General features: G+C 34.2%; 1 non-coding gene across 1 annotated transcript; it reads left to right on the top strand.

The window, feature by feature from the left end:
- The first annotated feature begins 15,841 nt into the window (after positions 1-15,841).
- On the top strand, positions 15,842-15,968 carry LOC113784354 (small nucleolar RNA SNORA69). The gene has a single exon (XR_003470387.1). It is a non-coding gene; the product is annotated as a small nucleolar RNA SNORA69 (small nucleolar RNA).
- Positions 15,969-17,179: the final 1,211 nt, after the last annotated feature.

Here is a 17,179-nt window from a genome sequence, read left to right as displayed (position 1 = left end):
GGTGAATCTTTTACGAAGAATTTAATGCGTTATGGGTGAAATGGTAATTTAACAAATATCTAGATATTTTGAGATATTTGTTAAAAGTAATTAAAATATATATAAATATCTATATGTATATATTTGTTTGGGGAGAAAAGAAAAGGATATAAAAAGGAAACAAGGAAAAAGGAAGAAAAGAAAAAGAAAGGAAAGAAAGAGAAAGGAAAGAAAATAAGATTTTTCCATCTTCTTCCTCTGCCTCGCGCGCTCATCTCCCTCCTTCCTCCATTTTTCGTTTTATTTGCTTCCTTTAAGTTCGAGAATTGAAACCCAAGGCTAGTGGGTGAGAAAGATCAAGTTCTCAACTCCTTCCTCCTTCTCGGATTCGAAAACGGAGTTAAGAATTTCAAAACCGTCAAACACAAACCTCCCCGTTTCATCTAGATCTAAGCTTCGTTTCGCGAAGAGATAGAAGGGAAAGTTGCTCACTACCACGCTACGGTGCTAGGGAACCAACTTTGGAGGCGACGTTGCGAGCGGAGATTTTACCGGATTTACTCACGGTACCGTAATCGAACGTAAAATCTAACGTTAAGGTAAGGGCTCCTTCCAAACTTCTTGTTTGCATTTAGGGACTTATCTGTGGTTGTGTGGAAAGGAATTTGTTAGGGTTGAAGTGTTGATTTTGGGGGAAAATGAATCTAAGGCTTTATGGGTAAAATCTTAGAGTTAGGTTTTTGTTGTATTGATGAATTTAAACTCATTTATGTATGATTTTGAGTAAATGAAACTTGTTGTGTTTGAGTGGTGGATTGTGATGATTTGTGTTCGTCGTATTTAACGTGTTCTTAATTAATACTGATGAAGTTTGTTGTGTGTATGGTTGGATTCTGTGGAGAAATGAATTGATGTGTTTTGGTACGAGTTGTGGATTGGATCTGATAATAGGTTTGAGTTGTTTTGTGTGGAATTTGAAAACCATTAGAGTTAAACGAGTATTAAAAATGGGGAATCTTTTAATATCTCGGTTTACTTAATGTTGTTTTGGAAAATCGTTTAAGTTAAATGAGTATTAAAAATGGGGAATCTTTTAATATCTCGGTTTACTTAATGTTGTTTTGGAAAATCGTTTAAGTTAAATGAGTATTAAAAATGGGGAATCTTTTAATATCTCGGTTTACTTAATGTTGTTTTGGAAAATCGTTTAAGTTAAATGAGTATTAAAAATGGGGAATCTTTTAATATCTCGGTTTACTTAATGTTGTTTTGGAAAATCGTTTAAGTTAAATGAGTATTAAAAATGGGGAATCTTTTAATATCTCGGTTTACTTAATGTTGTTTTGGAAAATCGTTTAAGTTAAATGAGTATTAAAAATGGGGAATCTTTTAATATCTCGGTTTACTTAATGTTGTTTTGGAAAATCGTTTAAGTTAAATGAGTATTAAAAATGGGGAATCTTTTAATATCTGCATTTGCTTAACGATTGTGGTGGATGGAGTCTGTGTATGCTCATGCATTTCATTTTGGTAAATCGTGCTGACCTGTGATAGGTGGCACCTCGGTAAACAGTACTGACCCGTGATAGGTGGTACGTTTACGATTTACGTTTTGGTAAATTATGCTTACCCGTGATAGGTGGCACCTCGGTAATTAGTACTTTGGTCTGTGATAGGCTGTACGTTTCCCATTTACGCTTTTTCTTTTAGTAAATCGTGCTGACCCGTGATAGGTGGCACCTCAGTAAACAGTACTGACCCGTGATAGGTGGTACGTTTACGATTTACGTTTTGGTAAATCGTGCTGACCCGTGATAGGTGGCACCTCGGTAAACAGTACTGACCCGTGATAGGTGGTACGTTTACGATTTACGTTTTGGTAAATTGTGCTGACCCGTGATAGGTGACACCTCGGTAAATAGTACTTTGGCCTGTGATAGGCGGTACGTTTACGATTTACGCTTTTTCTTTTAGTAAATCGTGCTGACCCGTGATAGGTGGCACCTCGGTAAACAGTACTTTGGCCTGTGATAGGCGGTACGTTTACGATTTACGCTTTTTCTTTTAGTAAATCGTGCTGACCCGTGATAGGTGGCACCTCGGTAAACAGTACTGACCCGTGATAGGTGGTACGTTTACGATTTACGTTTTGGTAAATTGTGCTGACCCGTGATAGGTGGCACCTCGGTAAACAGTACTGACCCGTGATAGGTGGTACGTTTACGATTTACGTTTTGGTAAATCGTGCTGACCCGTGATAGGTGGCACCTCGGTAAACAGTACTGACCCGTGATAGGTGGTACGTTTACGATTTACGTTTTGGTAAATTGTGTTTGTCCGTGAGAGACTGCACAGGTGTTTGTCCGTGAGAGACTACACCCCGGTAAATTGTGTTTGTCCGTGAGAGACTGCACAGGTGTACAAAAATCGATTTGGAAATCGATTGGCATTAAGTCAGGGGCTCAACTATTCTGTCAATCGATTGCCCAATCGATTGATTTAAGCCCAGAGTGCAGATTTCACTAAAAACCTTCAGGAAATCGATTTGGAAATCGATTGGCTTAGTAGAAATTCTTATTTTGAGTTAGATAACAGATTGCTCAATTGATTCATCAATGTCTTGGTTAGTTATGTATTACTTGATGGATTGACAACTTTATTTTGATTTCATTTTTATTTGGCAAGTGTTATATGAACTTTTAGCATATGGAAAACCCTTTTAAGGTGCATGCTAGATTGAAAGGTTATTTTGTGCATTTAAAAACTTAAATGTTATGTGTTAACTGTTAATTTCGGTTGGTGACCCTTTACAACTATTGTGGAAATCTGGGCTTTGCCATCAGATGAGAGCCAGGACAATCCTACCGGTTCGTACACTGTGGATGGGATTGTAGAGGGGAATGCCTGACTGGAGCTATGTTAGGAGGATCTTACGGGGCGCGTGGAGATCACTCAGAGTGTTTAGTTTGTTTTGGAGAATGATCAGATTAGGTTGACATAGAGGGATCAGACGTCTTTCTTTTGATTTGTATTTGTTTTAAAATGGAAGACTGTACCTATACTAATATTGTCAACTTGACATGTTATTTTCGATGGGTTACATGTACCAACTTTTGATGTGTAAATATTTTGGATTCATATTTTGAGAAACTTTTCCGCTGCTTGTAAATTATAATGACTCAATTATTTATCCAAAGGTATTTCCTTATTTGTTTTTCTCTGTTTTATTTTAATCTCCTTTTAAAAAAAATACACTCTCGCTTTGAAAATCGGGGTGTTACACTCATCCTCTGTATCATCACCACCCTCATCATTTTGCGGAATGTTCTCCATGGATATTGTAACTTCAATGATATCATAATTATCATCCACTTTTTGTCTAATCAAGTCATTGTTATTTATATCTTACAACACTTCTTCATTTCCTTTATCTATATCATTGGACCCCTCATCATCCAAAATATACATATCTCTAACTTTAGCATGCACAACAATAAATCAATCGTTTTGTGTTCTATTCTCCACATATAATACTTTTTGGGTCTGAGATCATTAAGTTATCACAACTGTGGTGTTGTAAATATTTAATATTAATAAAATGTCACATCTTCATCAATCCAGTGTAAATATTTTTCTTTTAGAGAAATTAGTTATTAGTTTTTTTTTAAAGAATGAGTAAAATAGGATTTTATCTATAAATACAACTTTTTTTTGTTGGACAAAGAATAATAAAAAAAAAATTAAAAGTAAGTGAATGTGATGGGGTTGAGCATCATACTTAAAAAATAAAAATAAAAAACTCAAAATGAAAAAAGAAAAACCCTAAAGGCATCAATATGAACGACATGATACGGTTGTGCTATACAAAGAGAAAAATACAGTTTTCAAAGAAAGTGAAGCAATGGAAGAGAAATTTAGGAAGAAATAAACCAGTGAGATGTAGTTGTGGATGGTGTGGTGGTCTGCCATAGTTGCACGTGAGTGAGGGGTCATGATGGTGATGGTGGTTCCATGATGGCGATGGTGGTTCGTGGTGGGGAAGGAGTCATCTACTGTCAGAGCGACGCTAGTGGCGGCCTTGCGGTGGTCGGCGATGGTTGTGTTTGACGGATGTCGAGATTTATTTTCTTTCTATTTCTTTGTACAGAAAAACCCCCTTTCCAAAGTACTCGATTTTTGTTTTTATATTTTTGTTTTGATGATGTAGTATAAAGTTATTTGGGGTTGAAATGGTTGTTATTGTGTATGGATGAGTGTAGAGAGGAAGATGGTAAGTTTGTTGTTTCCTTTTTTTTTATGCAAAACCTCTTTTAGTACAATAAATATGATGGCAAATATATAAAATGAAACATATTATTATGACTCATTATTCTTTTTTTGAATTTTTTAATTGTCGGACAAAATTTGGGTACGATAGCTGTCAAATTTATGTCTAACAAATATTTCATTGTGGAGTTGATGCCTCCTCAATCGACTTGAGTTTTCATTCCCTAAGTAACTACTTGTTTGATACATGAGACATAACTCCTTTAAATCCAATTATGAATCATCCAATAAAAATGAATCAACCTAAAAAATCACATTATCAACTACCAAAGCAAAATGTCATGAATTACAAAATAGAATGTATAAGAGGCAATAAAGAAGTATTATGTAGCAACTATCACAAGTTATACCAAAGACAATTAAAAACTAGTATAATCCAAAAACTATGATGATATTGATTTTAATATCCATATTATGAACAACTACATAAACAAATGCATAACATGACTATTACCTCAAATCAATTATAAACCTAATACAAACAATTATCCTTGCACAAAAATCAGATTATTGTCTCAAAAATCAGCAAGTAAGGACACAAAAAAAAAAAACAAAAAAACAAAATTATTGGTTCAAAAATCAGCAACACTCGAGCTAGCTAATATAATTGTAACAAGTCATTAATCAACACCAATACACCCCTAACAAGTCATCAATTGCTACAAAAACCATCAATATAGGTGCATTCTTTATCAATTATCAAGGTCAAAATCAATCAAACACACACAAGTCTTCATTCTTAAAGTCCAATATAAATTCATGTGTAGTGAACACTCCCAAAGTTATATTGTGCACATGGTTAACTCATCAACTTCCTTTTGTACTTCGTTAACCAGCGATTTATACATTATTAACTATTTTTATAAAGATTTGTAAGATTTTAATGTTAACACAGATTTTTGTGAAGAATGGTCTAAATTAGTCCCATATCAGTATAAAATTTTTGTTTAGCCATCGGTGTGTAAAAAGCACATTTTAAACCCTTGAAACAAAGAAAGCTCACAATCAATATCTAAAGCTCAATATCAATTTTCACAATATTGTAATTATAAAATTATAAAATTGAAAAATGAGAGTAAAAACTACAAACTTTAAGCAGAGCTAAATGTGTGAAAATAAGGGGGAAGGGATTGAAACCATAAGTAACAAAAATAGAGAAATAATCATTACCAACGAAAATGACAAACAAACCCTAAACAAAAAAAAAATGATACATTTTTCATCATTGTCATTGTTACTTCCTTAAATATCTGATTTTCATCTTTTTATTGTTCATCTTCCTCTTAAATCATTCTCTTTCTTAATTCACTCTCTTTCTCTCTATTTCAAGGTTTAACCAAATCTAAATGGAATAATTGAAGAAGAAAAAATGCTCAGATTCAATTTACTTTTGCACAATGAATGAGAAAAAACGCAGGAAAGAGGAAGAAAAAAGGTAAGTGAAAGAAAATGGAGAGAAAAAGAGAATATTGTCCTACAAACCTAGTTTCTAGTGTAGAGCCACGTTTTTACCATCTACAAAGCTAAAATAATATATATGAACATTTGACTACGTTGTCACCATACTTAGGTCTAGAAAAATGTGTTTCAATATTATTATTGAAAAACTTATTATTTTTCAAGAGGTTCAACATGGACATAGAATAAAACATAAACGTGAAATTAAAGCTTGAATTTCATTCCACTACGCCAGAAATGACATTTAACAGCGCCCATTTTACAGCGCTTTCTAAACACAAGCGCTGTTGTAATTATATTTTAAAAATAACGGAACCTATTACAGCGCTTTTTATGTAAAGCGCTGTAAAACAAGCGCTGTAGTAGGTCATATAACGTTTGCGCATCACGTTATAAGGATTTTACAGCGCTTGTCAAAAAAGCGCTGTAAAAGGAAGCGCTTTCGCGAATCAGTTACAGCGCTTTTTTCACAAGCGCTGTAAAACACATGCGCTTTCATTGAATTTAACTACCTATTACAGCGCTTTTTTCACAAGCGCTGTAAAACACATGCGCTTTCATTGAATTTAACTACCTACTACAGCGCTTTTTTCACAAGCGCTGTAAAATACATCTTTCAAATAATTATATACGTTGCGAACCCTAATATCCTCTACGTACTGTGCGGCCATCTACGTTGTCTAAGGTATTTTTTACACATGATCTGTTATGTTTTGAAATTGTCAAAAATTGTCAAAAACTCATACCACATGATCTGTTCTGTTTTGAAATTGTTAGTTGATATTGGTTTCTTTTTGAAACTTGTTGATATGTTTTGAAAGCTTATTATTTTTGTTACTGCATTTATATAGGTGGTATAATATGGATAGGAAATGGATTTCAGCCAATCGATTGTCAAAAGAGTATGAAATTGGAGTGAAGGAGTTTGTTGAGTTTGCAGTGAAGAATGCAAAAGATCCAAATAGAGTAGTTTGTCCTTGTTTAAAATGTTGTTTTGGAAAACGTGTTAGAGAAGATGAATTAGAAGGACATCTAGTATGTAATGGAATTGATCAAAGCTACACATGTTGGATAAGACATGGTGAGAAAAAAAAAGGAAACATTAATTTTGAGAATAGTTCGACATATGCTTCAACTGACTTCGATACAGATACATATGAGCCGGACCGAGTTGATGAGATTGCAAAAGCAGTTGAAGAAGATCTTCGAGATTGTCCTAAAATGTTTGAAAGTTTGTTGAGTGATGCAGAGAAAGAATTATATAATGGTTGTACTAAATTCACAAGACTGTCAGCGATATTAAAGTTGTACAACTTAAAAGCGAGTAATGGATGGTCTGATAAAAGCTTTACGGAATTATTAACACTCATAAAAGATATGTTGCCAGATGATAATGAACTTCCCAGTCGGACCTACGAGGCTAAACGGATTTTGTGTTCTATTGGAATGAGTTACGAAAGGATTCATGCGTGTCCTAACGATTGCATTTTATTTCGAAACGAATATGAACTACTTAAGGCGTGTCCGAAATGCAATGTCTCTCGATATAAGAAGAAAGAATCTACTCCAGCAAAAGTCGTGTGGTATTTTCCTATAATACCAAGATTTAGGCGCATGTATCGCAGTGAAGAAGATTCAAAACACTTGACATGGCATGCAGATGAAAGAATTAGAGATGGAATGTTTCGACACCCTGCAGATTCCCCACAATGGGCAAAAATTGATCACGAGTATCCTGAATTCGGGATAGAGTCAAGAAATCTAAGACTTGCACTTTCTACTGATGGAATGAATCCACATGGTCTTCAAAGCATCTCACATAGCACGTGGCCTGTGATTTTGGTAATATATAACCTACCTCCATGGTTATGTATGAAGCGTAAGTTTATGATGTTGTCTCTGTTAATTTCTGGACCCAAACAACCGGGGAATGATATCGACGTATACTTGACTCCTCTAATCGAAAATTTAAAAAGTATGTGGGAGACAGGTGTGGAAGTTTATGATGGGTATAAGAAAGAATGTTTCAATTTAAGGGTTATGTTGTTCGGCATAATTAATGATTTTCCAGCATATGGTAATTTATCAGGATATAGCATTAAAGGTCAGTGTGCATGTCCTATATGTGAAGAGAGTACAAATTGGATGCGGTTGAAACATTGTAAGAAGAATGTGTTTCTTGGACATCGTAGATTTTTACCTTATAGTCATCAGTATCGTGGGTGGAGAAATGCATTCAATGGAAAATCAGAGGAAGGTAAAGCTCCTTTAGCACCGACTGGATATCAAATACTTGAAAAAGTACAAGGTTTGACCAATAAATTTGGCAAACCTTTTGCGGGAGAGCTGGTGAAAACTGGGTGGAAGAAAAAGTCAATTTTCTTTGAATTGCCATATTGGAAGTCATTGTATGTAAGACATTTCCTCGATGTGATGCATATTGAAAAAAATGTATTTGAAAGTGTTATTGGTACGTTACTCAATGTTCCAGGAAAGTCTAAAGATGGCGTCAATGCAAGATTGGACTTGGTCGATATGGGAATAAGAAATGAACTGGCTCCAGTAAAGAAAGGAAATCGCACATATCTACCTCCAGCCGCTCATACTCTATCTAGAAAGGAAAAAATTGTTTTATGTAAATTTCTACACGAAGTTAAAGTTCCAGAAGGATACTCTTCGAACATTAAAAATTTGGTTTGTATGAAAGACCTCAAGTTAAAAGGTTTGAAGACCCATGATTGTCATATTATAATGGAGCATTTGCTACCAATAGGTATACGTTCCATTTTACCTGAAAAAGTTCGACTAGCCTTAACTAGATTATGTTTCTTCTTCAGGGAAATTTGTAGTAAAGTGATCGACCCTCAGAAATTACCGACATTGCAGAGGGAAATTGTTGTTACTTTGTGTGAGCTTGAAATGTATTTCCCACCATCGTTTTTTGATATAATGGTTCACCTTACTGTTCATCTGGTTAAGGAGACACAACTTTGTGGGCCAGCTTATATGAGATGGATGTATCCGATAGAACGATATATGAAAATATTAAAAGGGTACGTAAAAAGTAGAAGTCGACCAGAAGGTTGTATTGCTGAACGATACATTGTTGAAGAGGCTGCTGAATTTTGTACTGAATATCTGTCCAATGTTGAATCCATAGGGCTTCCCATGTCTCGTCATTCGGGAAGACTATCAGGAGAAGGGATAACTGGAAGGAGACTACTGACTATATCAAGGACAGAATGGGAGCAGGCACAATTGTATGTTCTGCACAATGATGATGAGGTTCAACCGTATGTTACAATACACATTGATCAGTTATCTCGTTTGAACATGAATAGGAATCAAAATTGGATAACTCGAGAGCACAATCGAAGTTTTGTAACATGGTTAAAAAATCACATAATGTCAAAATTTGATATAGACCCCGGATCAATTTCAAATAGATTGAGGTGGCTAGCAAATGGTCCGAGCTTACATGTCTTTTCTTACACTGGTTATGTTATTAACGGCTACACATTTTATACCAAAGAACAAGATGATCAGACCACTATGCAAAATAGTGGAGTCACTCTCGTAGCTGAAGCGATGCATGTCTCAAGTGCAAAAGACAAAAACCCAATATATGCAAATCTATCATATTTTGGGGTTATCGAGCGCATATGGGAGTTAGACTACACAATGTTTCGTGTTCCCATATTTGGTTGCAAGTGGGTCGATAATAATAATGGCGTTCGGATTGATGAGTCAGGATTCTTGCTTGTCGATTTTAATAGGGTGGGATACAAAGACGAGCCTTTTATTTTAGCGTCGCAAGCTCAACAAGTGTTTTATGTCACTGATCCTTCTAATGATAAATGGTCTGTTGTCCTATCGACCAATAAAATAAGTGATGATAACAATAATGATGAAGATGTTGGTAATGATCTTTTATTTGCAACATCACAACAACCACATGAAATTGATTCAACTGATGATGGTTTATATCTTAGAGATGATCATGATGAGGGAATTTGGATTAATCCATCGTTTCGTATTGTAAATGGACAAACAAATGTGAATGTCACCAGGAAAAGAAGAAGGGCATCTTAATGTATATATATGTTTAATTGTTTTATATAAGCTATGCATGTAATCTGAACTGTGTTATTGTAAATATGCATGTAATCTGAATTGAGTGTTTTATACTAAGTTCTGATTAATTTATTTTCTGATTAATTTATTTTCTGCTTATATTTAGCTTGATTTGAGTGTTTTATACCAAGTTCATGTAACAATGAGTGTTTTATATTTAGCTTGATTTACATGAACTGAACTGAATATAAATTAGTAATTTACATGAACTGAACTGAACTGAATAGAGAGATTCTCTTTTGCTCAGTGCATATATATATATAGATTCTTCAGAATACTCATTTCTAATAATTCATCATCTCCTAAAGTATTGTGATAAAGACAATGATAACAATATTTTTAATCCAATAAACAATGATAAAAATGTTTTTAATGTCATCCCAACCCAAATAAACCAAACACAAAAATAAAATAAAGAGACATTTTACAGCGCTTATCTTAAAAAGCGCTGTAAAAGATCCTTTTAAAAATAAAATAATGAGTGTTTTATACCTTTTACAGCGCTTTTCACACAAAGCGCTGTAAACGACTCTTTTGAAAGTGAGTAAAAAAGACATTTTACAGCGCTTATTTGACAAAGCGCTGTAAAAAAGCTTTAAAAATAATATTCATCAGACACCTAATTTCTTCAAACACCTTGTACGCATCATGGGAATCCAAAAAACATCAGACACAAACCCATTTCTTCAAACACCTTGTACGCATCATGGGAATCCAAAAAACATCAGACACAAACCCATTTCTTCAAACACCTTGTACGCATCATGGGAATCCCCAAAAACACCAGACACAAACCCATTTTTCGCAACATGGCAATGATCCTGAATACCAATTAAGTTTCGATTTAAGAAGGAAAGAGAATGTAAAGAGATAAAAAGGGTGTTGAGGTGGAGATTGAATTGTGAAAGAGTAAGCTTTGATGTTTGTGAAGAAGATGCATAAAAGGAGAAGAGTTTGGTGAAGAGGAAGGGATTTTTGTGGTGACCAGTTACTACTATGTGGGTTTTGCATGCATGTTGAGCTTGTTTAAAAAATAACATAACATAACAAAACACAAAAACAATAAGGCCTTTTACAGCGCTTATTTGGAAAAAGCGCTGTAAAAGAGCCTTTTAAAATTAACATAAAGAGACATTTTAGAGCGCTTATGTGGAAAAGCGCTGTAAAAGGCTTTAAAAAACATTCATATAACATAATAACACACGGAGGTCTTTTACAGCGCTTATTTGGGAAAAGCGCTGTAAAAGAGCCTCTTAAAATTAACATAAAGAGACATTTTAGAGCGCTTATGTGTAAAAGCGCTGTAAAAGGCATTCAAATAACATAATAACACACGGAGGTCTTTTACAGCGCTTATTTGAAAAAAGCGCTGTAAAAGAGCCTTTTAAAAATTTAACTAAAGAAGCCTTTTAGAGCGCTTATGTGTGAAAGCGCTGTAAAAGGCATTCATATAACATAATAACACACGGAGGTCTTTTACAGCGCTTATTTGAAAAAAGCGCTGTAAAAGAGCCTTTTAAAAATTTAACTAAAGAAGCCTTTTAGAGCGCTTATGTGTGAAAGCGCTGTAAAAGGCATTCATATAACATAATAACACACGGAGGTCTTTTACAGCGCTTATTTGAAAAAAGCGCTGTAAAAGGCATTCAAATAACATAATAACACACGGAGGTCTTTTACAGCGCTTATTTGAAAAAAGCGCTGTAAAAGGCATTCAAATAACATAATAACACACGGAGGTCTTTTACAGCGCTTATTTGAAAAAAGCGCTGTAAAAGAGCCTTTTAAAAATTTAACTAAAGAAGCCTTTTAGAGCGCTTTACAAAATAAGCGCTGTAAAAGGCTTATAAAAAGCGCTGTAAAAGTGTTACGTATATATAACAGTTACCTCTTCAGTTTCCTCTTCATTACGTAACCTTCATCTCAACCTTCATTTCTTCTCTTCTTTTGCAAACCCTATCATCCCGTCCTTTACGAACCTTATTTCCACGATCATCTCCTTCATTTCGAACCTTATTTCCATCCAAGATCATCTCTCCCATTTCACACAATATATTTTCATTGAAATACGTAACCCTCATTACGTATTTCTTCAAACCGTATTTCTGTGAACCATATTTCTGTGAACTTTCTGCAAACCCTCTTTTCTTTGCATTTCGTCTTTCTTCGAACCATCATTATTCAGGTATTGATGTTATTAAATTTTTGTAATCATTAGAATGCATGTTGAGCTTTTTTAAGATATACTGATACATGTTGAGTTTGTTTATAATAATGCATGATCCATGTTGAGCTTGTTGATGTTATACTAAAGTGCATGTTGAACTTGTTGTAGTTAAATGGATACAAACAAAGATTTAGAAGTTCAAAATGAAGAAGTTGGCACCTCTAAGACTTACGAAAAAGAAGTCAAACGTGGTGCAACTATCATGCAAAGGGTGATTAAAGCACGGAGCAGTGGCATTAAATTTGAGGTATACTATATATACTCTGTTTGCTGTGTGTTTTTTTATCTTTTTTTAGGGTTTAGGGCATGTACTTACTATATGAGTTTATTAGGTTGGCTGGAACGAGAGTGGTCAGCCAGTTGACCCCAACAGCTCCATGTTTGTAAGCTACATTGGGGCTGTTGTTCGTCAAAATGTCCCAATAACAATAGACAACTGGAGAGATAAGGCGTTGAAGGATGCCAAAGATATCATCTGGAATGACATTCAAGTAAATATTTTGATCTACTCTTTTGTCATTTATAATTTTTTTTCTGTAAAATACATTACTTATAATTGTTTTCATTGCAGACCACTTTTGTTCTTGATGAGGAACGAAAGTCATATGTTTTGAGAGTTGCTGGGAAAATCCATCGTGGATTTAGATCCCATCTCTCAAATTTCTATCTAAAAGATAGAGAAGGAAACACAAATGCTGAACCTCCAAAGATATATCAACATTATATATCAAAGGATGAATGGAGTGCATTTGTTTCCAAACGTTCTGACCCGGCGTTTGTCGTAAGTGATTAATTTATTAGCATTTGTGTTTTATTATTCATATTCGTAGCGTATTTTAAATTTTTACACAATTGCTATTTTTTTTTTATATAGAATATTAGTAAGGCAAATCGCGAACGGGCAAGCAACCCAAAACACCCATACAAGAAATCACGTATGGGATATGCACGCCTTGAACAAAAAATTGTAAGTAATTAAACATCACTTGTAATTTGTATTATAAACTATAGTGTGTAACTAATTTGTATTATTTTGTTTATGATTTTAACGAATAGAGAAAAGACACCCAAGCCGATCAACCCTTGGGTCGTCATATCTTATGGAAGGAAGCGCGTGTTAACAAAGAAGGAGTGGTTGATAATGAAAATGTCAAGAAAGTTGTAGAACTTTGTGTAAGTATATTATCACTTTAATATTTTTTAATATTGTATTTTAAAAATGCTATTGAACTTATCTTTTTAATGTTACATGTATTTTAGGAAACTATTGAACAAAGTTCTGAAACTCAAGAGGGCAACAAGGATACGTGCAGGGACATTCTTGGGAAAGTGTTTAATGTCCCTGAGTATTCCGGTCGAGTGAGGGGGAAAGGATTTGGCGTAACTCCCAAAAGCTTTTTTCCTCAAGAGAAGCGCCAAAAACCTTCCAACGAGGAAGTATTAGAGAAGCTCAGAATCTTATCGGAGCAAGTGGCACTCTTGGTGAATACGAATAAAGACAAGCAACTTCCGGTTCAGCTCCAACCTGAAATACAAATGGAGAGTGAAACCGGGAGTTGCAACGTCGGTTTGAAGAGTATTCCCGAGGTAATTAATTACTTACTACTTACTTGCTTATGTAATTACTTATGTATTAAACAAACTTATATATTAACTGTACTTATGTTTTAACTATTGATGTAGGGTGTCACTACATGTGTCCTATACTTGTCCTCGCCGACTCAACGGAAGGTGGGAAAAGGAATATTGCACAATACTTCGGGAGAAGTATTGCACAATATTCCGATCCCCGCGGGCCATGTCAAAGTATCGCCTACGGTTGCTTTCGAACCAACTGCACCGTTGCCCATACCGGACAACGATGGAGATATGAAGTTCTTAAGCGACGCTATTGGCAGTTACGTGGCATGGCCCACACACCTTGTTGCCCTCGAAAAAAAGATTCCCAAGGACAAATCAGTTACATCTCCCGAAAAGGTTTGTCACATTTATTGCCTAAGGTTTTTTATTTTTTCAGATTCAATAAACTAACATTTTACCTCATTTTTGTAGGTCCAAATAAATAAACCACCCCTACAGCCAAAAAAAGGCAGCAGACCTCAAAAATTGGAGGTTAATAGGGCTGCCAAACTACAAAGGCTGGAGGGTAATAAAGCTGCAAAACTTGCAGCAACAAAAAATCTGGATCGGGGAAAATCGGTCGCTGCTGCTGCTGCTCCTAATAAAAGTCAGCCACGCCTTGGTAAATACGGGGCGTGTCTTGACATCCAAATAAAAAGGAACATGGGCAGCAGCAACGATTCGCCCATTGTACAAATGAATCAAGACATCTTTGGAGATGAGTATATTGAATACCTCGAAAAGGAGCAAATGTACGATCTTCTCGAACATAAGGAGCTGAGTGTTACTGTAATCAGCTTGTACATAAGGTAAAAAATACTTTTAATTGCATTTATTTGTAATTAATTAAATGTATTGGTAATTAATCTAGTTTAAAATTTTCATTGAAGGTTTTTGTACGAGAAGGTCGTGTGCACGAGGAAACTGTCAAATAAATACTCATTCTTGTCTCCGCATAAGATGTCGATGTTCAAACTCGATCCAGACAATGTAAAACACTACATTGTAGATATGTTTTTAAGAAATAAAGAAAGTGATAAATTGTTCTTGGCACCATATAATTCAGGGTACGTAATTTTATCTTTTTTAATTGATGAGAATTTAATTTATTAGTTGTCTATAAACAAAATTGCTTAACCAATTTTTTGTTGTTGTAGGGCACATTGGGTGCTATTTGCAATCAATGCGGTCTCTGAAGTGATATACTATTTGGATCCCGTGCACGGCGATTACACCAATCACCCCGGAATAAAGAATATGCTCGACACGTAAGTAATATTCATTTATTTCTTACATATATATATTTATATATATATATATATAAATATATATATGTAAGAAATAAATGAATATTACTTACGTGTCGAGCATATTCTTTATTCCGGGGTGATTGGTGTAATCGCCGTGCACGGGATCCAAATAGTATATCACTTCAGAGACCGCATTGATTGCAAATAGCACCCAATGTGCCCTACAACAACAAAAAATTGGTTAAGCAATTTTGTTTATAGACAACTAATAAATTAAATTCTCATCAATTAAAAAAGATAAAATTACGTACCCTGAATTATATGGTGCCAAGAACAATTTATCACTTTCTTTATTTCTTAAAAACATATCTACAATGTAGTGTTTTACATTGTCTGGATCGAGTTTGAACATCGACATCTTATGCGGAGACAAGAATGAGTATTTATTTGACAGTTTCCTCGTGCACACGACCTTCTCGTACAAAAACCTTCAATGAAAATTTTAAACTAGATTAATTACCAATACATTTAATTAATTACAAATAAATGCAATTAAAAGTATAAAACTCACATTTTACAGCGCTTTTTTTAAAAAGCGCTGTAAAATGTTGTTCTAAAGCGCTTTAATGGTGCACCTTTTACAGCGCTTTCGTGAGAAAGCGCTGTAAAATGTACAAGAAAAGCGCTGTAAAATGCAGACCCATAATATGAAATTATGGGTGGGCATTTTACAGCGCTTCTTTGAGAAAGCGCTGTAATATGCACACCATATATAAAATTATGGGTGGGCATTTTACAGCGCTTTTTTGAGAAAGCGCTGTAATATGCACACCCATATATGAAATTATGGGTGGGCATATTACAGCGCTTTTGTGAGAAAGCGCTGTAATATGCCCACTCGTATATGAGTTATGGGTGTGCATTTTAGAGCGCTTTTTTGAGAAAGCGCTGTAAAATGCACACCCATAACTCATATAATGGGGTGCATATTACAGCGCTTTTTGTGAAGAAGCGCTGTAAAATGTGCATAACAAGCGCCCGTTGTATTTACATGTTTTATAGCGCTTTTTTAAAAGCGCTGTTGTATCATTTACAACGCTCGTTTCCACAACGCTTATTTTTTTTAAAAAGCGCTGTAAATGGCTTAAAAAAAGCGCTGTAAAATCCGTTTTTTCGCGTAGTGTTCCCTGATCCTCTTGAATAAATAAAAAATTCCTCTGATCCTTTTACTGATTCCATTGATGAATTGCTCATGAACCTTTTTTTTTACTCAACCACTCATGAACGTGAGCATAAAATTATCTTACCACACATAAAGGCCTTCCACCAAAGAAAGTATAGGCTTCCTTAATTGAAAGTAACATATTAGCACCGTTCAACATTCAAAACATATGACTATTTAGTAAAAGAAAAATAAAAATAAAAATCCAAAAGGAGTTAGAGTCGCCAACCCATATATTCAACATGAACCGATTGAGAGAAAATGTCCTTTTATTGGCATCAACGTATCATTTTCAACTCACAGTGTTACAAATAAATTATCAACATTTCAGAAAAATAATACAATATACAAATCGTAATCCAATCTAATAAGTGCAGTAAACTATACGTACAAAAGAATCCGTGAACAAACAATAATCTTGCAAATCACATTATCACTTACAAAATAGAATTTTCTCTGGACTCCAGTAACAATGCGAAGAAGCGCAATGACATAATGGGCACGTTTGATTAGGATTTTTCCAAAAATAATTTCTATGGTTTTTATTTTATTATTCTGTAAAAAAGAATTTTAAAAATAAAATTTCAAGTAAAAAATAGTTTAAACAATCTATTTTAAAAATATTATTTTAAGTATTTCATTTATTTATCATGATACTGAAATTTTAAAAAATAATTAAAATTAAAAGCTACTTTGTAAATTTTTATGAAAATTATTTTTGAAAGATATAAATGTGGTTTTTATCATGTTCAAATTTCTAGTAATACGTTATTGAATGTTAAAATTACATATATTTTAATTGATGATAAATGCGTCCAAAAAAAATCTACAATTTTTAAATAAATTACCACAAAAGTCATTTTTCATAATATAAAATCAAAATCAATTTTGAAAATTCTTAAACAAATATATCAATAAGTGGTAGAGGTATGTAAATCAATAAATTTAAATAAAATATTAGGA

The sequence above is a fragment of the Cicer arietinum genome, chromosome 4 (genome assembly GCF_000331145.2).
Source record: "Cicer arietinum cultivar CDC Frontier isolate Library 1 chromosome 4, Cicar.CDCFrontier_v2.0, whole genome shotgun sequence".
In the NCBI taxonomy this organism is placed as follows: domain Eukaryota; kingdom Viridiplantae; phylum Streptophyta; class Magnoliopsida; order Fabales; family Fabaceae; genus Cicer; species Cicer arietinum.
The sequence above is the reverse complement of the archived record's forward strand: the minus strand, read 5'-3'. Positions and strand labels throughout refer to the sequence as shown.